The sequence below is a fragment of the Pipistrellus hanaki genome (genome assembly GCF_964339955.1).
Source record: "Pipistrellus hanaki genome assembly, chromosome: 9".
NCBI lineage: Eukaryota > Metazoa > Chordata > Mammalia > Chiroptera > Vespertilionidae > Pipistrellus > Pipistrellus hanaki.
The window spans coordinates 15,562,331-15,588,301 of NC_140511.1; the positions used below are offsets into that span (position 1 = coordinate 15,562,331).

The 25,971-nt window shown below is 36.8% G+C and overlaps 1 long non-coding RNA gene across 1 annotated transcript in view; it reads right to left on the reverse strand.

Annotated features, from left to right (window-relative positions):
• Positions 1 to 6,049: 6,049 nt before the first annotated feature.
• LOC311628633 overlaps positions 6,050 to 25,971 on the reverse strand; it is a 42,712-nt gene continuing 22,790 nt past the window's right edge. Inside the window, exons 2-3 of the long non-coding RNA XR_014796036.1 lie at positions 10,048 to 10,161; positions 6,050 to 6,916 (exon numbers count right to left, since the gene is read on the reverse strand). This is a non-coding gene — a long non-coding RNA (uncharacterized lncRNA). The remainder of the gene's footprint in view (positions 6,917 to 10,047; positions 10,162 to 25,971) is intronic.

A 25,971-nucleotide genomic window follows, 5' to 3' on the forward strand; every position in this document is an offset into this window, starting at 1 on the left:
CAACACGATGACTATAGCTAATACTGATTTATAATATATAGGAAGTTGCTAAGAGAGTAAATCCTGAGTTTCCACCACTAGGAGAAAATACTTTTTTCCTTTTATTTCTTTTTTTTCTTTAAAATTTTATCTATATGAGTAGATGGGTGATAGCTTAACCAATTATATTATTTATAAGATATGTAAATCAAACTATAATACTGTATACCTTAAATGTATATCGATACAGTAATATATGCCAATTATTTCTTGATAAAAATGGGAATAAAACAATTATTCCACATGTCTCATTTGGAAGGTTAATGGGAATTACATAAATAGATAATGGCTTTTTTCTTAAGTATTAAACACACTATTGATGAACCAAGGAAATGACATTAATCATGCAAATAAGAAAATAAAAAGCTGAATCTGCAAAACAAAATGTTAACAATGGGCCACATTTAAGTTGTAGTCATTACATTTTGTGAGCTAACAATAGATTTCTTTTTTTACCTAAGAATTGACAATATTATTTTTCTTTTATGGTGTGAAGGTCCCATTATATTTTTATAATCACTTTTTTCCTCAGTATAGTTACTTTTCTCATTTCAAGGTGTTTGTAAGTATTAGATGAGATAATGCATGTAAACTATTCAGAAAGACGCCCAGCCAGGTATTAATGTCCAATAAGTGCAACTTCGTGTTTGTTTACTGCCTTTTTCACTCACCAGGATACGGGCACCATTAGGAGGGAGGCTTTTATCTGCTTTAAGTGCTTGCTCCAAGGAAATAAACCATCGCCAGGCAAGTATTAGGTACTCAAAAATAATGTTTACTTAATTTAATCCTGCACATGTTGTTTATCTTTTTAAGAAAAAAAATATTTCACTCTACTGTATTTTCCTTTAGCTTTCTTCATAATCAGTAGTGATGTCTATGGTTGCATTGATCTCTAAAGTAACTGAAATAAAAAAATCAGCCATGCCTCAAAAGCTCAAAGTGAAGAAAGATTCCCCCGCCCCTGCCCTTGGCCACCGACGTGGAAGACAGTGATGAAATTAAATCAAGCGCAACAGATGGCCTAGGAAAGTCTGCACATGGCAATTACCCATTCTCTGGACAGTTGGACACAATGATTATTTTGGCAACACCTTTTATGCTTCCACACTCTTTTCTTACTGATATAACTTGTTTCAGCTTCCATGTTTTACAAATTGGCATCAGGAATTCACTAGAATGAATACATGACTCTAACATGCCCTTCTTCTGCTACCCTCTCACACCCACTCCGTAGATAATTTGATTGAGGAGAAGTTAATTCAGTCACTTTCATTGCTTTCTAAAAGCATAAGGATGGTGGATGTTCCACCCATAAGTATAATTTATCTGCGAAACACAAATAACTTAAAGGAGATCTTCCAGTCCCCAATATTTTCTGTATCATCCTTCGAAAATTTTGTCACAATTACATTTGATCCTTAGTAATATAGCTACTCTAAACCAAACACTTTTATATTTTCCTCCTAACTAGTTTTAAATCTTTCTCTTCCACTGAGCATAATCACAAAAATACAGAGCTTCACACAAACATCCATATCTATTAAAGCAAAGCAATAAGCAAATGAACAATAACAAAACAGAATGAAAAAGTAATTTTTAAAATATTTTCCAGAATTATCAGCCTGACGGCCCAGCCTAACTTTCTGGGGTGCTTGAAGTGTTCGAGCCTGCATACTAATAGCTTTAGATAACATAAATACAAAGCTAGAATGGCCTTCTCTGGCCAGCTAGAATTATAGTTCCTATTCATGATGCTTTGCAATTTATAGTATTTTGGGGAGTGGGGCCAAGGGACAATAACAATGTTGAAATGTGAAGTTTTCATTCTGAGGGAAAGAATTAAAAGCTGGAGAATCAGAATGTTCCTTGGTCTTCCTACAAACACACATGAAGAACTGAACATTTGTTTAGTAATTAAAAGTTTCTGAGGAAACATGACGCTGTTTTGTAACATTGTCTCCCAGTTTATTATAGGTTTATGTCACCAATCGAAAAAAAAATTGGAAGATAACACATGATGCTAGTAAGAAATGTTTATATTCCAGGCACCTCACCTTGTCAGTCTAGTCCTTTATTCTCCAGTAAAACAACACATTTAACGTTTGTTTTCTAGGTCCTCATCAATCCTGGATAGAATTTTCTGTATTCCCTTTGTAAGAGGAATCCTTACTTCTTTTATAGCCCTTCTTGTCCAGCTCCGTGCCATTCTTTAATATTATTACTTTTCCAAATTTCTCAAAGATTCTTGATTATGTGCACTGGCGAAGATATTCAAAACCCGTTTTTCACTGTGATGTAATGAAACTTGATGTTCACCTGTGAAACTCATTCTCATGGGCAGTCCCAAGGTTATGTAAAATTCCTCAGTCCCACACTGTAAAGTCATTGCTTTCTTTTGGTTAAAAAAACAAAAAAATAAAGATAGGGGGTAGAAAAACTCAGCATCATATAGATTTTAGTTTACTACAATTTGATTAATAAATAATGAGTCTAACAAACACACAAACAACTATTTATTTTGTGTACTTTTCCCCTGAAAAAGGATGACTGAAGTTTATGTGAAAAAAGTAACATAAAAGAAAAGCTAAGAGTTCCTGAAAAAGAACTATGTGGGCATATTACACCAACCAAGGATTTGAAAATGCTATAATTTCTCTAAGTAAATACTGCTACAGGTATAAGTCTGGTTGGATCAACCAGTGAATTACAGTAAAAAATCTAGGCTCAAGTGCATATGAAAAATTTAACCCTTGATAAAAATGCTATCACGAGGCGAAAATGCCGAGACAAGGAAACAGATCACAAACGAAAGAAATGGAGGACAAAAAGCGACTGGATATAGAGTTCAAAACCACACTTATAAGGTTGTTCAATAATCTCCTAGAAAAGGCCGTTAAAATAAACTAGACCTATGAGGATATGAAAAGGGATCAACTAGAAATAATAAGGGATCACCAAGAAATAATAAGGGATCAACAAGAAATAAAGAATACATTGTCTGAAATAAAAACTATTATACAGAGTCTTAAAAACAGAATGGAAGATAGCAAGAATCAAGTCAAAGATTTGGAACATAAAGAGCCAGAAGACACTCCTCCACAGAAGCTAGAAGGCAAGAGAATCCAGAAAGTTGAAGATAATGTAAGAAACCTCTGGGACAACTGCAAGCAAACCAACATCAGAATTATGGGGGTCCCAGAAGAAGAGAGAGAGCAAGATACTGAAAACATACTGAAAGAAATCGTGACAGAAAACTTCCCCCACCTGGTGAAAGAATTAGTATTACAAGTCCAGGAAGCGCACAGAACCCCAAACAAAAGGAATCTAAAGAGGACCACACCAAGACAAATCATAATTAAAATTCCAAGAGCAAAAGACAAAGAGAGAATATTAAAAGCAGCAGAGAAAAGCAGGTAGTTACCTATAAAGGAGCACCCATACGATTGTCAGCGGATTTCTCAACAGAAACCATGCAGGCCAGACAGGAATGGCAAGAAACATTCAAGGTGATGAATAGCAAGAACCTACAGCCAAAAATACTCTACCCAGCAAAACTATCACTCAGAATCAAAGGCCAGATAAAGAGCTTCACTAATAAAAAAAAAAAAAGCAAAAGGAGTTCATCACCACCAAACCAGAATTATATGAATTGCTGAAGGGGGTTATTTCGGAAGAGAAAGAAAATAAAGATAAAAATTATGAGCAACAAATACGTAACTATCAACAAGTGAATCTAAAAACCAAGGGAATTAAAAAAAATCTGATGAACAATATTAACTGATGAATATAATAGAATCAGAGGTATGGGAAGAGAGTGAACTGACAATTTTCGGGGAAAAGGAGAGTGGGGGGTGTGGGAAGAGACTGAACATAAACTGTGCACCTATGGATGAAGACAATGGGGGGTGGGGAAAGGGCAGAGGGTGGGGTGGAATCTGGTGGAAGGGAGCAATGGAGGGGGGGAAAATGAGGAACATTTGTAATAATATGAACAATAAAGATTTATTTTTAAAAAAATGCTATCACCAATCATTGGGGCAAAGGTAGACTTCTCAAATAAGGGGTGCTGGGAAGCTATGATACCCATTTATAAAAAGATAAAAGTTGTGACCAAGCTGTGTAGCTCTGTGGTTGAGTATCAACCTATGAACCAGGAGGTCATGGTTTGATCCCCAGTAGGAGGTGAGCAGGTGGCAGCCAATCAATCAATGATTCTCTCCCATCATTGATGTTTCTATATCTCTTTCCTCCCTTTCTATCTGAAATCCATAAAAATATATTTAAAAAAGAAAAAAGATAAAATTTGTTGCACTATACACAAGAATAAATTCCAAGTGAATCATAAATCTAATGTCAAAAAAAAATGAAATCATATCCATACAACTAGGAAACTGAATACATTTCTCCATGTGAGGAAAGACTTTCTATGACTCAGATCTAGATGTAGTAAAATAAAATTTTGTAAGCTAGACTATATAATGTTAAGAAACTTATTTTTATATGAAAAAGAAAAATAATATTTATCAAAGTTGCAGTATATATGACATGTGTAAATTGAATAGTTTTGGGGTATGATTAAAAGTGTATCTTTTTGGCATAAAAATAAAAATGCTTTAGAACATGAAAAATTTTTTTTAAATTATTGTGGTATTTATGCAACTCTGTGAGTATACTAAAAACTATTGAATTTTACAGATTGAACTGAGGGGGTTAATTTTAAGTGAATCATATCTTAATAAATTTATTAAAGTCAAAGTGGATATCATCTTTCTAGGGGAGAAAATTGGCAAGACTTTTCTTAAACAAGTGGTCAAAGTTAATATCTTTAACAAGGAGTCAAAGTGATACCCTGTGAATTCAGGTAAATTGATCTATAAAGGACATAATATCACTTATACAATATCTCTGTCAAAATACAAAACCTGAATCTAATTATAAGAAAAGCCACATTGAAGGAGATTTTAAAAAACATCAGCCCTATACTACTCAAAGACATCAATGTCATAAAAGAAGAAGGCTGAAGGTGGGACTATTCCTGGTTAAAGGAGATTAAAGTGATAATATTAAATATATTTCACAGTCATAGAATAGATGAGAGCGGAAGCAAATCTATAAAGGACTTTGGGATAAATGGTGAAATTGAAATTAAAATATATGTCAGATAATAATTAATAGATCAATATTAAATTGTCTGAAGTTGAACATTTTATTGTGGTCTTATAAGGAAATCTCCTTATTCTTAAGAGATATACAAGAAAATGTTTCTGTATATGACATCATGAGTCAATATTTTTGCAACTTACTCTCATATATCATAAATTCTATTAAAAGAATACACATTATATGTAATATAATTACACAATCTGTAATAAATAATCCACACTCTCACACAGATAAATATATATTTGGAAAAAGGCAGAGACAGACAGTGAGAGAAAGAAATATGTGTCAACCAAAATTAACTTTAGACTGCAGTCCTATATAATAAAAGCCTGATATGCTAAATGTTCAGTCATCTGATTGTCCATTCAACCAATCAAAGCATAATATGCTAATGATATGCTAAGGAATCTCAACAGCTTGTTATGACGTGCACTGACCACCAGAGGGCACACAGTAAAGTGGCTGATCAGCGCACTGACCACCATGGGGAGGATGTTCTAACCTGTAGTTTAGCTTGCTGCTGTGGTCCAGCCTATTGGGACTGAGTGAGACGGGCCTGATGTGCCATGAAGCCTCCTGTGGTCCCTCCCCTGCTGGCCAACCTCCCACACCCCTCCCAGGCCCTGATTGTGCACCGGTAGGGTCCCTTGGTCTAGCCTGCACCCTCTCACAATCCAGAACCTCTGGGGGGATATCGGAGAGCCAGTTTCAGCCTGATCCCACAGGCCAGGCTGAATTCACGGGTGCATGAATTTATGCCCTGGATCGCTAGTGAATAATGAAAAGCATTTCTTTAACCTAAAAGGAGCTATAGCCTGGGAGACACAGATTTTAAAGTGTCTCCCAGGCTATATAGGAGGCCACCATTTAAAGTGAATGTTTCCTCTGAGGATCTCAATTAGGTTCATTTTATGTAAATGAGGTATCCAATTTGTGCAGTTCTGACTGGACAGGACAGATCTCAGTCCTTTAGTGGAAAGACAAATCCAGAGTTTCCCTGCAATGGTTGACTTAGAAGACAGAAACAAGCAGGGCATGTGTGGGAAGCCAAGGTTCTTCCTGGTATGCAGAGTGCATGAGATGCCCCTGCCAAAAAACGGCCACTAGACTCTTTAATTCATAAAGCTGGGCCCATGGTTGGCCATGGGGAGTCCATCTCAGCAGATAAATTCCTTCCATATATGATAACATGTAAAATCATGAACCCAGGAGGAGCTCATACTTGTACTATGTCTATTTTTTGGTAAGTTTTAAGTTTATTTTTTATTAGAAGTTTAAAATGTGTATTGTTATTTAAGTAAATAAGAGCACAATTATTAAGGATGGCATGAAATGTATTCATAGACAAAATATTTTTAAACCTTTGGTTTTCTAGTTGCTTCTCTTAAATTACTTGCAGTAAATGCCTGATCAGCACATAGAAGATGATCAAACACTGGCACAGAACCTCTGGTCTAGGAAAAAGTTGGCAAGCATCCAAGACTTCCTTTGGGGCCATGCCTGGGAGGGGTATTTCTTTTCCAGGGAAAATGACTGCACCATGGCTGGTTTGGCTCAGTGGATAGAATGTCAGCCAGCAGACTAAAGGTCCTGGGTTTGACAGACCCGGGTTGTGGGCTCCATCCCTAGTAGGGGGAAGCAGGAGGTAGCTGGTTAATGATTCTCTCTCATCATTGATGTTTCTGTCTGTCTCTCCCCTCTGCCTTCCTCTCTGAAAAAAAAAAAGTTTCAAAAAGAAAAGAACTGCAAATATTGTTTCAGTTATCACACATTCACTTATTAAAACTGAATTTTTAAAAATATTTTATAATTCTAGAAGTTAGATATTTACGTATTGGTTAATGAACACAAGAACCTACATTCAGAAGAAAACAAATTTAATGGACTTAGCAGAATGTTAGTTATCTATTCTGAAAATGAAAATAGTTTGTTGAATTTTTGTTGTTGTTGTTGAAAGCAGCTTTAAACTTGCTTCTTAAGTTCTAGTGAGTGATTTCCTAAAATTCAAACTCAACTTGGCTGACAAAATGGTTCTAGAAAGTTATTGCTTGGACCAAATCTGTTTTTCTATTCCCTGAGATGACATCCAGCCAAAGCATTAGTCACTAATAAAAGCAGCTAAGTGTTTGTCCATCTGAGTTGGCACTGAGACCTCCACACTCAGCATACTCTCATCCCTTTTAGAAGTGCATGGGTCATACACTGCTTATGTACCTAAGAGAGGCTGTTAGGGGCCAGAATATGCATCCCAGACTTACCTGCTTATCTTGGTTCTATGTAACATATGCCTTTAGCGTACATTTTTCCATTAGGGAGTAAAGGAAAATGTTTGCGTATTTTGAGATTCTAGCATGAAAAGAGCACCTCATAGCTGTTCTGTTTCAAAGTTTTGGGAATATGGCATTCCCCCCAACTCCCCCCCTCCGCCATCCTCCTCCCTTCTGATAATTCTACCTTCGCCTCCACTGATGCTTGTTTGCATCTTGGCAATGCCATCTGTCACTGGTTTGGAGCAGTTTGATTTGCTGTTATACTGCAGAGAAAATGTAAATGGATCCATTCTGGAACTTCGTACTAGCAGTATTTTAAAGACGCCTGATGAATTTCAAAATCCTTTACTTATTTTCCCCCTTTGTACCATCATAAAAATAATTGTTTTTATTTGATGATATATTTTATTGTTTCTCTCAAAGGTAATAGGAAAAACCTGACATGTATTTATTTCTAAAACCTTTCTTAAAAACCACATGTTCTGCCGAAACCGGTTTGGCTCAGAGCGTCGGTCTGCGGACTCAAGGGTCCCAGGTTCGATTCCGGCCAAGGACATGTACATTGGTTGCGGGCACATCCCCGGTAGGGGGTGTGCAGGAGGCAGCTGGTCGATGTATCTCTCTCATCAATGTTTCTAGCTCTCTATCCTTCTCCCTTCCTCTCTGTGAAAAATCAATAAAATATATTTAAAAAAAAAACCCACATGTTCTCATTCTTATTATAAACTACCATTTTACCATCACCTCACCTGTCACAATCCCCTGTGTGATGCTCTGGGAAGTCTCTATATGTAGAAAGTACGTCTCTAACTCAAAAGCATGGGGAAGGCATTGAAAGTATACATATCAATTGTGAATGTAGTTATTCTTGGGGTTCTTAAGTGGGATAAAAGGGAGAGAGATCAGAAAGGGCTTTCTGATACTTATCCTGTTGTTTGGTAATACTTAGATATTTTACAAAGAAATTGCTGTTTTATTATCATTTTTAAAAATTAAAAACCACACCCTCAGTGGGGGTTATGAACAGATTGTTTTGACTGTGATTTCCCAGGAACTGTAGGTCTGTATTCAATGCACATGCATATCATTTGGTGTAGGTAATATGCCATTGCTAAAGGAACAAATTCAATGGCACATGTCATAATACCCTATGCAAGAACAACCTACATAACAGTGTTAGTTTTGATTAGCATAAAGATAATATGTATGATTGTTTGGTTAAGAGTTAAGACTCTGCATATATTTAAACGTGATAACTCTAAAAAGTGTTAAAGTGTATTACATAGAACAACCCTATTTTTTCTCCCCACGCATACTATACTGTCTTAATTTTCCCTGAAAGTCTCCCTGAGGTTTTTCTCTACAAATCCACTCTCTGACCCTCAGGTCAGAAAATGAAGCTCATATTTCATTCCCGGTAATTCTTCCATGCACCAGCTTTATGGCTCCCACCTTGAGATGCCATTTCCAGAGAAGCTGAGTTATTATAGACCAAATGGAAATAAACTTAGAAATGTGTTTCTCACAATATTTCACAATTCCTAATGTAGGTGCAGACCCTGATTGATTCTGAAAAATTGCCATTAAAGTTCAAATTGAATGTGAACCATGGAACGCTTCCCTTCACATTAGGAAGATCTATCACAGCTCTGCATTTGGCAAGCGGTTAATTTAAAGCTGAGGTCTTAATCAGTTGAGTTGCCATTTGGAGATTCATAAAGAATGCAGATATGAATTTAGCTGGGATCAGTCTTTGTAGTCTTTCCATACCACAGTATAGATGGACTTTTTCTGGAACATGTGGAAATGCAGAGAGAGGTTTTTGTTTTTTTTTAACACTTCCTGACTATTCTTATTTTCATGTTAACATTTTTGAAGTGCAGTGGTATGGACACAGAAAAGTGTGCATACTTATCTAGTATACAGCTTATCTAACTCTAGAGTAGGGGTGTCGAACTCAATCAGAGAAGGGGCCAAAATCTAAAATCCAGCCTAAATCGCGGGCCGAATGGTTTACTGAACAGTCATAAACTGACAATGTCATAAACTGACAGCGGAGTGCAGTGATGACAGCGCGGTGCGGGCCACATTGCAAGGCCTGGCGGGCTGGATTTGGCCCGCGGGCCTTGTGTTTGACACATGTGCTCTAGAGAGTCGGTGCATGAAATTCATGCACTCAGGGGAGGGGAGTCCCTCAGCCTGTCCTGCACCCTCTCACAGTCCAGGAGCCCTCAGGGGATGTCTGACTGATGTGGGGAGCAGGCCTAAGCTATTAGTTAGACATCCTTAGTGCTGCTGTGGAGGCAGGAAAGGCTCCCACCAATGTCACTGCACTCGCCAGCCTTGAGTCTGGCTTCTGACTGAGCAGCACTTTTCCTGTGGCAGCAGCGCACTGACCACCAGGGGCAGCTTCTGTGTTGAGCATCTGCCCCCTTATGGTCAGTGTGCATTATACAACCGGTTGTTCTGCCATTCGGTCGATTTACATATTAGTCTTTTATTATATAGGATAAGCTCAATGGTTTTCACAAATGAGCACTCAAGTAACGGACACTCAGATGAAAAAACAGACCATTAACAGAATCCAAGTTTGATGTCGTCTGTGTCCATGCATGGATTTCCAGGAAGCTGCCACCAAAGGTCTCAGATGCTTTCATATCATCCTGGACACTTCTTATGAGAAAGCCTGAAAGACATAGGCAGAACCTACTGCTGTCCCCTGCCAACAGCAATGCATATGATTGCACCTGTTTGCCCCTGCTGCAAGTAAATGTGTTTTTTTTCCTTCTCCCCAGCCTATCCAATTTACTCGAGTGTCTCCTATTGCAGAGTTAAAATAGAAAGCTGCAGGCATTGGCAATTGGGAAATGCCATTGTTAGGCTTAAATACCCCTGCGCTCAAATAATAGGCTAGAATAAAGGGTGGGATTATCTTCACCCTTTCTGAGAGTCTCCAAAAGCTGAGAGGAACAAACATGATTTAACGTTGCATTGATGGAAAAACTGGGGTGTTTGATATCAATTGCAGGGATTCAGAAAAGACTCAAGTTTCTGCTTGGCTTTTAGATTTTTAAAAATGATATTTATGCTTTTTTCACTATGGAAACTCAGTATTCACAAATTTTGAGAGAAAATATGATGAAACCCATTGTCTTACGTTCCTGTTTCAATCTTATTTCATCTATGCCCCCCACCTCCATTATCCACTCTTTATGGATTACTGATATAAATCTAAAATAGTATATATGTTTATCCATGAATATTTATTATGTGTATTTAACATTTCTTATTTATCATGTCTAAAACAGGTATAAAAATAATGCCTTAACAACCAAATATTTAGGCAGCATTCAGATACTTTATTGCATAATTATTAAAAGCTTTTTAAAGCAGAGTTCTGATAAGATTTGCATATTGCAATTGATTGATAACTCGTTTAAGCTTATTTTAATCTATAATTCTCTCTCTCTCTCTCTCTCTCTCTAGCAAATTAGTTATTGAATATTCCAGTGGCTTTCCACACTATGGTTTTCGCTGATTGCATCCCCTGGGATTTATATAACATGCTTCTCTGTTCCCTGTTACTATTAGACTGAGAAATTTTGTAATGTGGTACTTTGTACTTCCATCAGGAGATATATAGTCCACTTTCTTTCCTTTTGAGATTTTAACTGTAGTTGATAATTGTTTCTCTTATATTTACAAAACTGTGATATTCTGACTTTTATTTTTAATATGGAATACTCCCTTTCTTAATTTTATTTTTTTAAATTTGTAATTGCAGGTCCCAGCCCTGCCACTAAAAAGTTGTGTAACATCCGGGATCGTCACTTTCCCTATCTGTGGGTGTGTAACTCTGGCAAGTATCTTGGGCAGTTAGTGAGAATGTGCATAAAACGCCTAGCAGACTTTGTTGCATGTTGTAGGAACCCAGTCTGCTAGCCTCGTTAATATTTACATCTCCCAGATCCAATATTTTCACACAAATAATCCAGTTAAGTGCTTTGTCAGGAGCCATATGGCCTGAGGAAGTAGGATACAAGAGAGAATCCTGTTTTTAAAGGCAAATACAGTTTTGAAAGTGCATTTTTAATGATCACTTAGCTGCCAAGTAGAAGAAAATACGGTGCAGCCAACATGAACTTTGGATGTTGCATAGAGAGAAGATGAGCATGCGATAGTGATTCAGTGCCTGAACTGAAATGACAAAGCTTGTTCTTGCTGTCCTTTGTCTTACAGCTATAGGAAAATACTAGCATATGAATATTCTCGGGAGGCAAACATTGTGCAAACTGATCTAAGATATATATTTTCAGAGTTTCTTAAAAAAATTCTCTCTCTCTCTCTCTCTCTCTCTCTCTCTCTCTCTCTCTCTCTCTCTCTCTCTCTCCATGAAGAATTTGTCCTGGAACAATGGATTGGATTCCATGGTATATAGAAAGAATATTTTATATTTCAGTCTCTCTGCTATGCTTTTTCTTTTCTTTTTTTTCATTTTTCTTTCTTTTTTTGCCCTCTTCTGGATGAATAGATTTCAAAATGCTAGTTTTTATATGGGGTACTATGGGAGTACAGAGGGGGTGATGAGAAATTTGAGATAGCAAAACAACAGAGCTATAAAGCTAAGAAATATAAACTTTGAGTCTTTTGATAAAATCTATCTTAAGCCTGAAAAAAAAATCCTTTTTGCAATTGGAATTTTATGGAAGCTTTCAAGTAAAAAATGGGTGCTTATACAGATGGCTAACTATGTAGGTGAGAATTTGATCAATTCAAGGTCAGTATCTCATGTCTCTTAAGGGCTTATTATTTTCACATGTTTTCATATCCAGAAAGCACATATTTAACCCAGGTTAGTCATTTTATATATACTTGCCCTGATTTTCTCATAAAAGGGTGAATTCTTGGGTTGCTGATAAACAGCTGAAAGGTGGTTTTAAAATACACTAAAAAAATTGCTGGATTTATAGTTTCAAATTTAAGTTAAAACAAACATGAATGTTATTATACCTATTATTACCCATGGTCTCTTTGTTATGAGTCCCATTGATTCATTAATTTATATCTGGGGTTGCTGATTTTCTTCTTCACTGGCAGGCCAATCCCCTCCACTCACAAAAACAAAGGTCAATTTTTAAGTTATGCAGTCAATATGAGTTGATCTTTGGCCCTCCAGAATCTGATCACCATTTCCACGTTAGATTATTTTAAATCCTTGGATTGGCACTAGAGAGAAAAAAAACAATTATCTATGAGATAAGCATGAGAGGTTTAGCTTCCCTTGCAGCTTCATGAATGGCATAGATCTGACTCCCCTGATCAGTTTCCCCTGCCTTGGATTTAATTGAGAATTAGTAAATTTAGGACACAAGCCATGGACAACAATTACAGTAATAGCAGCAGTATCTCCAAGGATCCAGAGATAGGAGCAGCAATAGCAGAAGCAGTAACGTGAATATTTGGTGCCAATACTGGCAGAAGAGAAATCTGGCATTTTTGGTAGTAGCAATAACATTGTTCTCACAGAGCTCATATTTGATGTGGCATCAGTTCTGTTGCTAGCCACTGCATGGTTCCTCCTTTTTCTAGTCATTTTCTAACCTGATTCTCTAGCCTTTCTAACTTTTTTGGGGTATTACTCATTACCTTCTCCATAAATATTTTGCTTAAATTAGCCAGTTCATTTCCTCTGCATGAAACAAAGAACCTTAACTAGCATCTGACACAGACCCTCAGGGAAATGTAGATGATCTGAGATTGATTTTCTAGACAGAGCTGAAATGAAGAACTCATGTAGTATTTGGAGTTAGTAGGGGGAATTCTGTCCATCTTTAACATGCAATGGAAACACAAATGTATCCTTGGTTAATTGAACACTAATCATCTGAATAGAAGTTATAATAACTTTCAAATGCATCTAAACAACATTAACTATCTAAATTGAAAACTTGGCATAGCAAACCTACATTTTGGTGTCAGTGAAAACATTTAAGTGGCATGAATTCCATGGGATAGAAGGTAAAATATAATATAATTTTAGCTCAACAATTTCCTCAATAGGTTTTTGTCTTTTGGTTCTAAGAAAATGTAAATTGTGTAATTTTGTTGTCATTTACCCTCATAAATAAGTTTAACAGGCATTCAAAGAAAGTAGTAATGCCTTGAAGAAAGTAGGTGTACCTAAGAGGCACCAGAAAGACACATTAGAAGAAAATTTGGAAATAGTAAAGAGTATTCAAAGAAGTGACTACATAAAAGACATAATTATGACCATGCACATATTCCCATCTAATTCATTGTTTCTCTGCATGAGAAAATAAAGAACGATTACAAGTGTTGTTGGTTCTAGAAAATTTCAAAATGTTATTCATATATGACATAATAACTTTGAAAAATTTCAGAAAATTAAGCTGTTCAGTTCATTGATCATCATGATTAGCTTGGGATGAAACCAGGCACCTTGTTGACAAGCAGAAAGTGTGGAATATATTTGAAAGTCTGAATGAGGCTACAGTGGAAGCATAAGATGATTTGGTGAATGAGTTGAGAAATAGTGAAACAAGATAGATCATGGGTCAAGGAGCTTCTGCTAGAATTGGTCTTTAAAATCTTCTGCTGTGAATAGCAGAACACTATTGCTACTGACCTCCAACCTCTGGAGAATCTATTGACACAAAGCAAAATAATAATGTCTTGATAAGTAGCTTGGATTTAGAGAGATGTCCTGGGAGCTGCTAGATATTCTGTTATCAGCACATAACCAAGAACTGGAGAAAGACATTGTACTACAGTAGATGCTCATTATTGGCCTGAGAATAAAAGAAAAGTGATTTGTGGATACTAAAGCCATATCCTTAAAAGGATCTTTTCATTATGCAGAGCATTTAATTGCTGTTGAAAGTGACCTGAATCATAACATGACCATTTAAAATATAATGAAGGCTGTTGATTATTTTTATTTTATTTTTTTCTCAATTTTTTTTATTAAGGAATTATATGTGTACATACCTTAGTTAGCTTTATTATTATTTTTTATTTATTTTTATTTTTTATTCCAGCCATCCCATTTCTGTAATTTCAATAAAAGAGAGTAGAATGGCCTGGATTTGACCTTTCACACTGCAGGCTGTTACAACCCCTCTTTTACACAGCACCCTGTCAACGCCCCAGAGGACAGCAGCATAAACTCTACCTCCAGAACAAATGTTACCATGATTTTCAATGATTATAGATTAGTATGATAATGTAAGCTGCCTGGAGCTTTTCTGACTATTTTTTTATTAGGTGACTGAAACTAGATCCAAAGGCATCTCATATTCACGGATAGAGAGATGACAGATAACATCCTCATTTAAGGTGAAGGAGGAAATCCAAAAACTTTGGGAATGGACACATAGAGCACATTTTCATAAACGATTTCTGTCACTCCAGTCACATTAGTAGGCAAATAATCCCCCCAAAATGTGAGAAGCACAGTTCTGTGTTTTGTTATTCCTTCTTTAGTTTTTATTTAGTTTCATTTTTCCTACTATTTTCTAAAAGGCATAATGAATGATAAGGATGATCATTCTTTGTGTAGTTAGAAAAATCAAGGCATGCTGAAGTCAGATGAAAAGGAATGTAATACATTTCCTCAGAGAGTCTGGTGTCCGGGCTGGGTGCAGTCACTGATGAAAGCTTGACTTGCTCCTCTTAGGGGAACATGATAATGCATTTCAGTTTCATGGGGGATGGTCTGTTAAGCTAACGTTGCTTTATTTTGAGTGTAACTATGCGAAGAAGGTTTTGTATGCTGGACAGCCAAACATAACAGATGCTTGCGGGACAAACAGGTAGATGGTAGTGGCCATTTATCATGTCCTTTGTGACAAACATCTAGCTCTCTTTTTATGGATGGGCAATTCCTTATCTGGTGAGTATTAGTGGAGACAGAGCCCGCCTCTCACCATGGAAACTGACAATGGCAGATATTAGTTTTCTCAGGGCATGGCATGAAATATTGTTTCTGTCAATCCAACTCACTGACTCTGAACTTGAAATTGGGAGACAAGGACAAAGAACCCATTATAGAAATGTGCAGCATCAGGGACAAACCCTTCAGGTGTAGAGGGATGAAAGAGCGGTGTTCAGTTTTCACATCCTCAGTGGAGTCATTATAACCCAGGGTGCCTTGTGCTCTGTGGCAATTACAGCAGTCCCCTCATTGGATTGGTGTTAACTGATTCTGACTGTGGTTTTATCGATGTCTCCCTCGCTTGTTCCTGCCAAATTTTCCACGCATATTTCTCTAGCCTTTCTGGAGTTGCTGTGAGTTATATTACACCATTGTGACAAATTCATTTTTCTTTTTAAATATGCCAAAATCAATCTCTGTAGCTAGCAACTAAGAACAATGACTGATTTGGGGTAATGCAAAATGGCATGCAATCTATGACAAGACGATAAATGGGCATTGTTAATAAACTGTTTAAAAATAGAAGTCTAATTTGTAATCATATGTGCTAATCTTGAAACTAACATTCTTTACTGTTAGTGTCCAGAACCACTCACCAAGCAAACAAGTCACAATTCCATTAGCCTGGTAAAAAGCTGTATGGAAATAAGATGATATTATCACCAAACCAGGTGAGAACTGGCACTGGGAAAAGCACAATCTGAAAGAAGTTATGGCTATAAAGTGAAAACCACAACTATAGGACTAAGACAAGTATGGGGGAGGGGATCAGAGAAAATATCCTGAACTCCATACCCTAGGCCTCCGGTCTCCTGTTGGGCCCTCCCATGGCCAAACCGAGGATCCAAATCAAAGCTAGTGATCAAGGTATCTACATCTCTTTCCCATGAAGGAAAATAAGAGCAGAGAATAGACTGGAGGAATATATCTTGAATAATGATCAATTTACTTTTAAAAATGAATTATGAGAAGTTTATTATATTTTTGTCTCATTAATTTATTACATTTATTTTTCCCCCATGTAAATACATACTAATCAGGGGGGGGAAAAGTCCAAGGAAAAGTTAATAAAAAGTATTTCTAAAGTACATGAAGAATTTTGAAAGTTTTATAATTAGAACATATAATTGCTGTTTATAATTAACATTGGTCCAGGAATGAGCAACAGAGTGATAGCATGAAGAGGATCATAAATCCTTTCATCAGCAAAATAACAATAACTGTTGAAAATTATTTTAAAATCTCTAGAATTTCTCCTAAGAGCATAGCAAATTGAGAATGATTTATTGAAGAAAATCCACTAAACTTAAGAGCAAGAATAGGAATAGACTCTAGACTTGGAGGATTGTAACTCACTTCCTGCCTGCTTGCATCTTAGCATTATGGAAATGCTACTGTAGGTGGAAAATAAGAAAAGGAAAAATAATGAGATATTGTTTTCCCCCTCCAGATTCCAGTAAGGGTCTTTAGTTTCATCCTTAGGTGAGGCATTTCTCAACCCCCTTGTCTTTATGATAGAGAAGCTCTATTCTATTCAAGTGCTTCTGAGAGTTCTGGGCACCCTTTTCCATCCAGCTACCCACTCTTAGAATGGGAGCTCTATGTCAGGTGCACAGGCCAAGAACACTGGGTCCTAATTACCCTGGCTAGGCTTGCTCACAGAGCAGAGTTTTCATGCTTAGAGAGGTGAGTTTAGAGGGTCACTACTCCTCCTGACTAGTATCTCACTCATAGAGTAGGGTGTCACTCCAAGAGCTTCCTGCTTTCCAGGTTCAGAACATTGGTAATAATTTGTGACCAAATGAGTAACAACAGCTCTGTAATTCTCCACAAGCAGACTGACTTTATTTGGCAAAAAAGCACAGAGAATGTCAGGTCTAACATCACAAAAAACAAACAAACAACAACAACAACAAAAAACACCCACAACAGTGGACATTATAGCTATATATAATTAACAAAAGACTACTGTTTTTATAATAACAAGATACCTGACATACCAGCTAGTTTAGCAGATAAAACTGGATAAAGAGGGAGCTAAGAAGAGCCTTTCTGCAGTCAGAGCAAGCCGGAAACATTAACCTCAAAGTCTACCTAGAAAAGAAGTCCTAATGTAATACTATAAGATGGTCTAAAAATTTACATCAAGACATTATTGAAACTAAAACAAATCAGCTAGTGACTAGAGCAATGGATTTCAACTTTTCTAATGCCAGGACCCTTTAATACAGTTCCTCATGTTTTGTTGACCCCGAAACATAAAATTATTTTTGTTGCTACTTCATAACTGTAATTTTGCTACTGTTATGAATCATAATGTAAATATCTGTGTTTTCCAATGGTCTTAGGTGCCCCTGCTAGCAGTCTTAGGTTCTATAGCAGGCAAACTGCTGCTGTAGAGCCTAAGACCATTGGAAAACACAGATATTTACATTATGATTCATAACAGTAGCAAAATTACAGTTATGAAGTAGCAACAAAAATAATTTTATGTTTCGGGGTCAACACAACATGAGGAACTGTATTAAAGGATCGCGGCATTAGAAAAGTTGAGAACCACTGAATTAGAGGAAGTGAACAGCTGGGTGAGTTACCAATAAAGGCAGATCAGGTAGTATTTCATGGATTGCAAACCAAGAGAACAGGGGCAGCTACCCTTACATAAAACAAAATAGATTCAAGCCAAAAAACGTAGCAAGAGGCAAATATCATTATATAATAGCAGGAGGTCAATTCCTCAAGAAATGAACAATCACAAATAAATATACACCAAACCATAGAAAAACATACATTTATACTAAGAAAATACTTAACATTTTACTAGTTCCCTCCTTAGTTAATGAATTAAAATCTTTGACACCAGAAAGAAAATAATAACAGCTTTGAAGAGAGAAATAGACAATACAATGGTAGGAGGGGACTTCAGTATCCCTCTTTGAGCAATGACAGAAATTAACAAGGCAACATTAGTCTTGAACCATATTTTAGTCCAAATAGACCTAGCAGACATATTCAGAACATTTCATTCAATAGCAGCAAAATCCACATTCTTCTCAAGCACACATGGATATTGGTCAGGGTAGAGATAAAATAGGCCACAAAACAAGTCTTATTATTTAAGAAGTTCAAAATCATACCATGTAATTTTTCTAACCAAATAATATGAAACTAGAAATCAATAACTGGAGAAAAGCTGAAAAACTCACAACTTCTTGGAAATTAAGAGCACAGTTTTGAACAACCAATGAGTCAAAAAGAAATCAAAAGGGAAATAAAAATATATTGAAACAAATAAAAGTAGAAACACAACATATCCTATAGGATGCTGTAACAGCAGTTAGAGAAGTTTATAGCAATAAACTCCTTAAGAAAAAAAGAAAAATCTTAACTAAACAACCTAACTTTATACCTGAAGCTACAAGAAAAAGAATGAATTAAACCCCAAGCAAGCAAAAGAAGAGAAATAAAAATCAGAGGAGAAATATAGAATAGAAAAACTATAAAAAAAAGATTAACAAAATAAAAAAATAGTTTTTTGAAAAGTTAGACAAATATTTAGCTAGACTAGAATAAAAATAGAAAAGACTGAAATAAAGATAGAAAAATGAACAAGTATAACCACAAAAATAAAAATAAAAAGTTAACTAGAGATTCTGTAAATAATTATCGTCCAACAACTTGGATTACCTAGAAGAAAATGGATAAATTCCTAGAAACATACCACCTAACAAGTCTGAATTATAAAGAATTAGGAAATCTGATCAAATCAATAATGAGTAAGGATAATGAATCAGATATCAAAAACTTTCCAACAAAGAAAAGGCTGAGACCAGGTGAATTCCTCAAACAGTTAAAGAAGTAATGCCAATCCTTCTCAAATTGATTTTTAAAAAAAATAAACAATATAGAACCTTTCCAATTTGTTTTATGAAACCTTCAATACCCTGATGCCAAAACCAGATAAGGAAACTCTAAGAAAAAAATTATAAATCTAATTTATGTGAATGCAAAAATTCTCAACAACGTATTAGTAAACCAAATTCAATGACATATTAAAAGGATCATATCCTATGGTCAAGTGGGATTTACCCCTGAGATACAAGAATGGTTCAATATACACAGATCAATTAATGTGATGTACAACATTACTAGACTAAAATATAAAAACCATATGTTCATCTCAGTAGATTCAGAAAACATATGTCACAAAATACAATATTCTTTTATGACAAAACCCTTGGGCAACATCATACTCAATGGTGTGAAGTTGAATGGTGAAACTTAAGGGCATTATGTTGTATTAAATAAGTCATACAGAAAAAGACAAATATTCTGTGATATAACTTATATGTAAAATATTAAAAAGCCAAACTTGTAGCAACAGAGAGTAGAATGTTGGTTACAAGGGGCTGATGGGTGGGCAAATGGGGATCTGTTGATTAAAAGGTATGAACTTCTAAGATGAATAAGTTTTTGGGGTCTAATGCATAGCATGGTGACTATAGGTAGTAACACTATATTATATATTTAAAAAATGCTAAGAGAATGAATGTTAAAAGTTCTCATGACAAAAAAGAAATGGTAATTATGTGACATGAGGTGTTAACTAACACTACCATGATAATCATTTTGTAATATATAAGTATATAAAATTAAAAAATATTATGCCTTAAATGTTCACCCTCTTCTATGGTATATATAGTATATATATGTGTGTAAAAAAGGCTGGTCAATTAGCATTGATATCACAGAAACAAACAATGCAAGAGTCCAACTTAAGTCACCGTCACCAGGAAATGGGAAGGGGAAGGGTATCTGAATGCATGTTATAGCTTTTGAAGAACAACATCAGGAACTGCACACTCTGAGGTAAATATATTTTATTAAAATAGTCCAATCAAGTTAGCAAGCACATAAACAAGCAAATAAACAAACTATAAACCACCAAAACAACACCTGTGGGTTAGATGTGGTGGTGGAGGGTTGTCAATTTTTAGAGTTGCTACAAAAGATATTATATTCTAGTGGCCCAGTGCATGAAATTCATGCACTGGGGGAGAGGGGGTTCCTCAGCCCAGCCTGACCCTCTCCAATGTGGGACCCTTTGAGGGATTTCAGGGGACCAGGCTGATCAAGGGAAGGCACCAGCCCCATTACCCCACTGCTACAGCCACTGCCAGCCACTGCAGCCACCAAGGTGCTTTCATCAACATGAACTCTAGTCCCTTCACTGTGAAAAAATTACAACTTTCTTTAGGCATTTTCAAGATGTATCTTTCATAGGATATGACTTTTTTTCTTTTTATCCTCACCTGAGGATATGTTCCCATTGATTTTTAGAGAGTGTAGAAAAGAGAGGGAGAGACAGAGAGCAACATCAATGTAAGAGGGACACTTTGATTGGTTGCCTCCTGCATGATCCCTGACTATGGGCGCCAGGCTGGGGGACATTCAGGAACCCCTGCACCGCATGCAGCAGTGGCCTCTGGGGTCTCCAACACCCCAGAAGCCAGCAGCTATCCCCCCATTGTGGGTGCTGGGCTGGGGGTATGGACCCAAACCACCACTTGGTGCTGGAGCATTCCCAAATGGCTGTTGCACTATGGTGACACAGGGATGTTCCCGCCCTACCCCCAGTTGCTTGATACCTGCACCCATAGGCTCTGAATGGCCAGGGGGCATTCTGATACCCCTGCCATTCAGGAACTAAGCACACGGGCCAACAGGCTAGAAGCAGCCTAGGTCCAGATGATGTTTCCAGGCCGCTCAGTACCTGCATATGAAAATTAACCACCTTCTTTGTTTGGGTTAATTTGCATATTCACTCTGATTGGCTCTGGGTGTAGCAAAGGTATGGTCAATTTGCATGTTCCTCTTTTATTAGTGTAGATAAGTATTGCATATTATATAAATATATATACAACATAAATATGTAAAACATATATTAAAGTATTTAATGTGTTATAATAAATACATATTTATATTTTATTATTTATTATATTATTTATTCTGTAATAAATAGTATGTTTATATCAATATCAATATAAAATATGAGTATAAATAATAGAACAGTTGCATATCTCAAAGAGCCTCTTTTCCACTTAATAATATTTATAGAAAATAATAATCATTACCAAGAAACAGAGGGAATATGGGTTTAAGCTTTGCTTCCCAGTGTTTTATATCCAACTTTCCTTTTTTTAAAATAGCATTCTAAATTAAATAGTAATTTAGAAATCAGATTAGTTAATACAAGGGCCATTAATGACATATATATGAAAATTATTGTTTTTATTAATTTTGGATCAGAAAGTGTATGAAATTATGTAATGTTATAGCTGGCAGGAATTTTAGTGTTTTGTGATTCAAATACCAATTAGCATAAAATTCAAAAGGTAAATTCTTTGTATAATCCTATATAATACAAGGCTAATATGCAAATAGACCAAACTGAGGAACAACTGAGTCACTATGATGTGCGCTAACTGCCAGGGAACACGTGTGGAACATGGCTGGCATCCTCAGCAGGCAGCAGAGCTTGGAACATGGTGGGCGTCAGCCACGGCAGGATGATGGAGTAGGTGACTGAGGGCACCAGACCAAGATGGGGAGCCAGTTGCTGTCATGGGGAGAGCCTCTGGTAGTTACTGAAAATTCTCTGCTCTGGCATGCCACTGTCCCGCCCGGCGCTTGTACCCGCTGCTGGGGCCAGCTGCAATAACTTTGTGCCATCAGTGGGTGAGAGCAAGGCCATTGCCATCAGTGCATGGTAGCAGCTGAGGCAGGAGTGGGGCTGCTAACAGAGAACTGCAGGCTTTGGTGGGAGGGATGTAGAGGATGGGCCAAGATCAGCCTCTGTGCCCACTGCAGTCTATTGGCACACAGTTCCTTCCAAGGTGCATGAATTCATGCACTGGGCCCCTAGTCTATATTAATAAAAGGGTAATATGCTAATTAAACTGGGTCAACTGGGCATCTTTCTGTCAGCTGATCCTTCTTCCTGACAAAGCCATGGTGACAGGGTTGAGGCAGAGGAAGTTAGGGATGATCAGGCCTGCAGGGGATGGTGGTTAGGGGCAATCAGGCAGTCAGGCAGAGGTGGTTAGAGGTGATCAGGCCAGCAGATAGAGTGGTTAGGGGTGATCAGGCAGGCAGGCAGGCAGATGAGCAGTTAGAAGCCAGCGTTCCCAGATTGGAGAGAGTGCAGGCCAGGCTGAGGGGCCCCCTCAACCCTCATTTGCACAAATTTGGAGCACCAGGCCTCTAGTGTTATATAACAGAGGCTAACACTATTTTTTAAAAAGATGATTTGAAACCCAATATATTATTCTTTCTACATCCTGTGTCTCTTAACCAAGATTGGCATTTGACCCATAGAAGTACCCAATAAATATGTGTTTAGTATTGAAAAACATTTGAAATGTACTAGGGGGGTATGTCTTAGTTTAAAAAAATTCTTTGGTAAATCTCTTTAAGTACAAATTAATGGTAACACTATAATGCTTTTTTCTCTTGAATCAACATTCTCATTTGAGTTTTTTGCAATGTGATAGATATTAAAGAACATGCTATTGATACGCTGGATTTTGAGAGTGAACAAATGAAAAACAAAATAAATCCATATATTTTCTTCTTCAGTCATATATTTGAGAGTCACTTACCAGAGATTTGCTCTCTGTCTAATGTAACTAGTCCTAGTCACATAGACAGTGTAGTACAGACAGCCATTCCTTAGGACTCACCCAGTCCCACAAGAGCACTGCCTTAGCTTCTCAAGCTGCATGATCTTCTGTTGCCACATGTGAAACCCAGCCTGATGTCTGTATGTTTCCGGAAAATAAAAAATGCTCATTGAAATGTGTGGTCAGCAGGCAGCCCTGAAGCAGGAAGGACTAGATTGATCTCTAGGTTCAGAGTCCATTCTGAAAATCAGATAACCAATAAATTTGGCCTGGCAATCCTTTCAATCCCTGTATCTGAGCCTTCAGGATGGAGATAATTTCTCAAACACATTCTATTGCTTTTGATGCCATCTCAGTCTGCACCGCTTTCACTCAGACTAAAGCAAAAACAATGCCAGGCAAATAAGACATAAATAAGTATTAGCTATATAATATTATAGCTAATACTTATTTATGTCTTATTTGCCTGGCATTGTTCTAAGCATCTTTGCACGCATGAGCTCTGCTATTTGTCACAACAAGTGTGAGGTAGATACTATTATTATTAGACTTAGTTTGAAAGTGAAATATGGAGAGTTGGAGTAACTTTTTGAATTTGAATATAAGTTATCTGGGCAGCAGTCTCCTTGCTGTAAACCACCTTGTTCTCCTGCCTTTCCTGCCACTGTATTACCCATCCACCAATTCTGCACCCACAGTGATGCTGGGAGTGCTCTGTGTGCTAATGTCTGATCTAAGCTGTTGCCCTCCCGAAGGCATTAAGCCTGGCACACTAGAACTGGATTGTAGAAGGGCCTATGTGCATGTTAGCCAGCCCTTTTGGACCTCTCATATCTGCAAAAAGAAAAGGCAAAATTGCTTGCTTATTTGTTTGTTTTTTCTGTAAGATGAAAAAATAAGAGTGAAATCCATATCTCATGTCTCATTTGGGCAAGCATTCATACATTCTTTTTCCACTCACTCAAAAATTTAAGAGAAAATAAAAATGTAGAATTTTTTGTGAGGTGATTTCAGTAATAGCTTTTCCTTTCTTTTATTTATCTCTTAGTTTTCTCTAAATCTAATTTTTATATTAAATAAACCCTCTGTATATTTTGAGTTATATATTTTAAAATAGTCCTGAACTCAATGAAATAATATTGAGTGCTGACATTTGCAGCCAGGACCATTTTGTGTGAGAGAAATGCATAAACATATTTAGAATACTGGTCTGATCCTGTGACTAATTCTTACACACTTTGGGGGTATCTGGAATAAAAAGGCTGAGGTCCCAATACAAATAAGAAAACTCAGATAATCTGAGTAACATAGGTTTAAGGCACCAGATTTATTTTCTAGAACTGATATATCCTGATTAATTATAACTAAGATATGTGATAAAGGATTTTGGTAGCTTGAATTGAGTCCTAATTTGCCTTGCATTTGACATATTTTTTCTACTAGAACATAATGCTAATCTTCATTCCAAAAAGTGGCCAAAGTATGATACATTTTGGAATTAATTATGTTTTGGAATTCACATCACCAACATTTCAGTAGCCACCGTCATCAGGATAGATACATAAGAACCATATATCTAGTATAAATTTTAGTTGTATTTAGCGAGATCCATCTCAAACATCATTTCTAAACTCAGAATCTTAGAAAAACAAACCAAAGTACTAAAAACAAACAAACAAAAAAAAAAAAACATTTTTTTTTCACCTCAGGAGTGAGCAAAGAGTGCATTCCCTATGGTTGCAGAGTTCATCTTAAACCTGTGTGATCCTGCAGAGACACGCTGAGCACAGGGAAACCTGGCAGTGGAGACTGAGGGAACCTCATAGCACTGCACTCTCCCTTAGTATTTCCAGAGCCTCTTTTCTTCCCATGACTGATGGGGACAATAACCCGTGGACAGCGGAAGTCTTAGACCTATAGAAGGAAATTTCATTTTAGGTTTCAATGTTAGTGCCTGGCAGATGTATGAAAGCAAATGAAATTCTTTCTTGAAGTAATTTAAATAGATGCTGTGTATGGTCATAGATACTTATTTACCTCTGACCAGACACTGTAAGTAGAGTCTAATAAAGAATCATGTTAAACATTCTCAGTGTTGTATAGAAAATGATAAAGTTTGACATAAGTCAAGAAAGGTGATTTCCATTTGATATTCAGAAGCACGAAGTAAAAAATAGCTCTTAGCCATAATAGAGCATGCATTTCAGTATTGCTGTAAAAGAGACAAGCAAGGTAGAATGGTTCCAATGTCCAATAGAACCATTGATATTATAAGGTCCCAATGTCCAATAGAACTATTATAAGGTCCCAATGTCCAATAGGACTATTATAAGAATTATTGTAAGGTTGGCTACGTGAGGCTCAAAGCAGATAAGACAAAATCAGAGTGGTCCTAGTATCCAGCCTGTTCTCTGTCTCATCTACTTAAACATTACAAGATGGTCTCCCAGAGTATCACTTCATCCCAGATGTTTTCTCACATGACAAGACAGTATCATCAACGATGTGGATAGTCACTACATCAATGACAAAGCAACACTTACTGCAAAACTAATTGTTTACTGTTGAATACCAGGTCAGCTACACATAGTTGCTGGAATAGCAATGTCTGTGGAAACTGATTGTCTACCCCAGTGGTCAGCAAACTGAGGCTTGCGAGCCACATGCGGCTCAGGAGCTGCTGTTTGCCACTCTGTTGACTAATGAGTTTGCCAACCACTGATCTACCCTACTGTGCAAAGATTTAGGACTTATTTCCCAGGCAGACAAATCTTTGTTCGGCTTCTTGACCTGACATCTCCGGATGCTCTCAGTTCTAGACAGTGGTCAGGAAGTCCTGTGTCCTTGGAGTTTCGAGTGG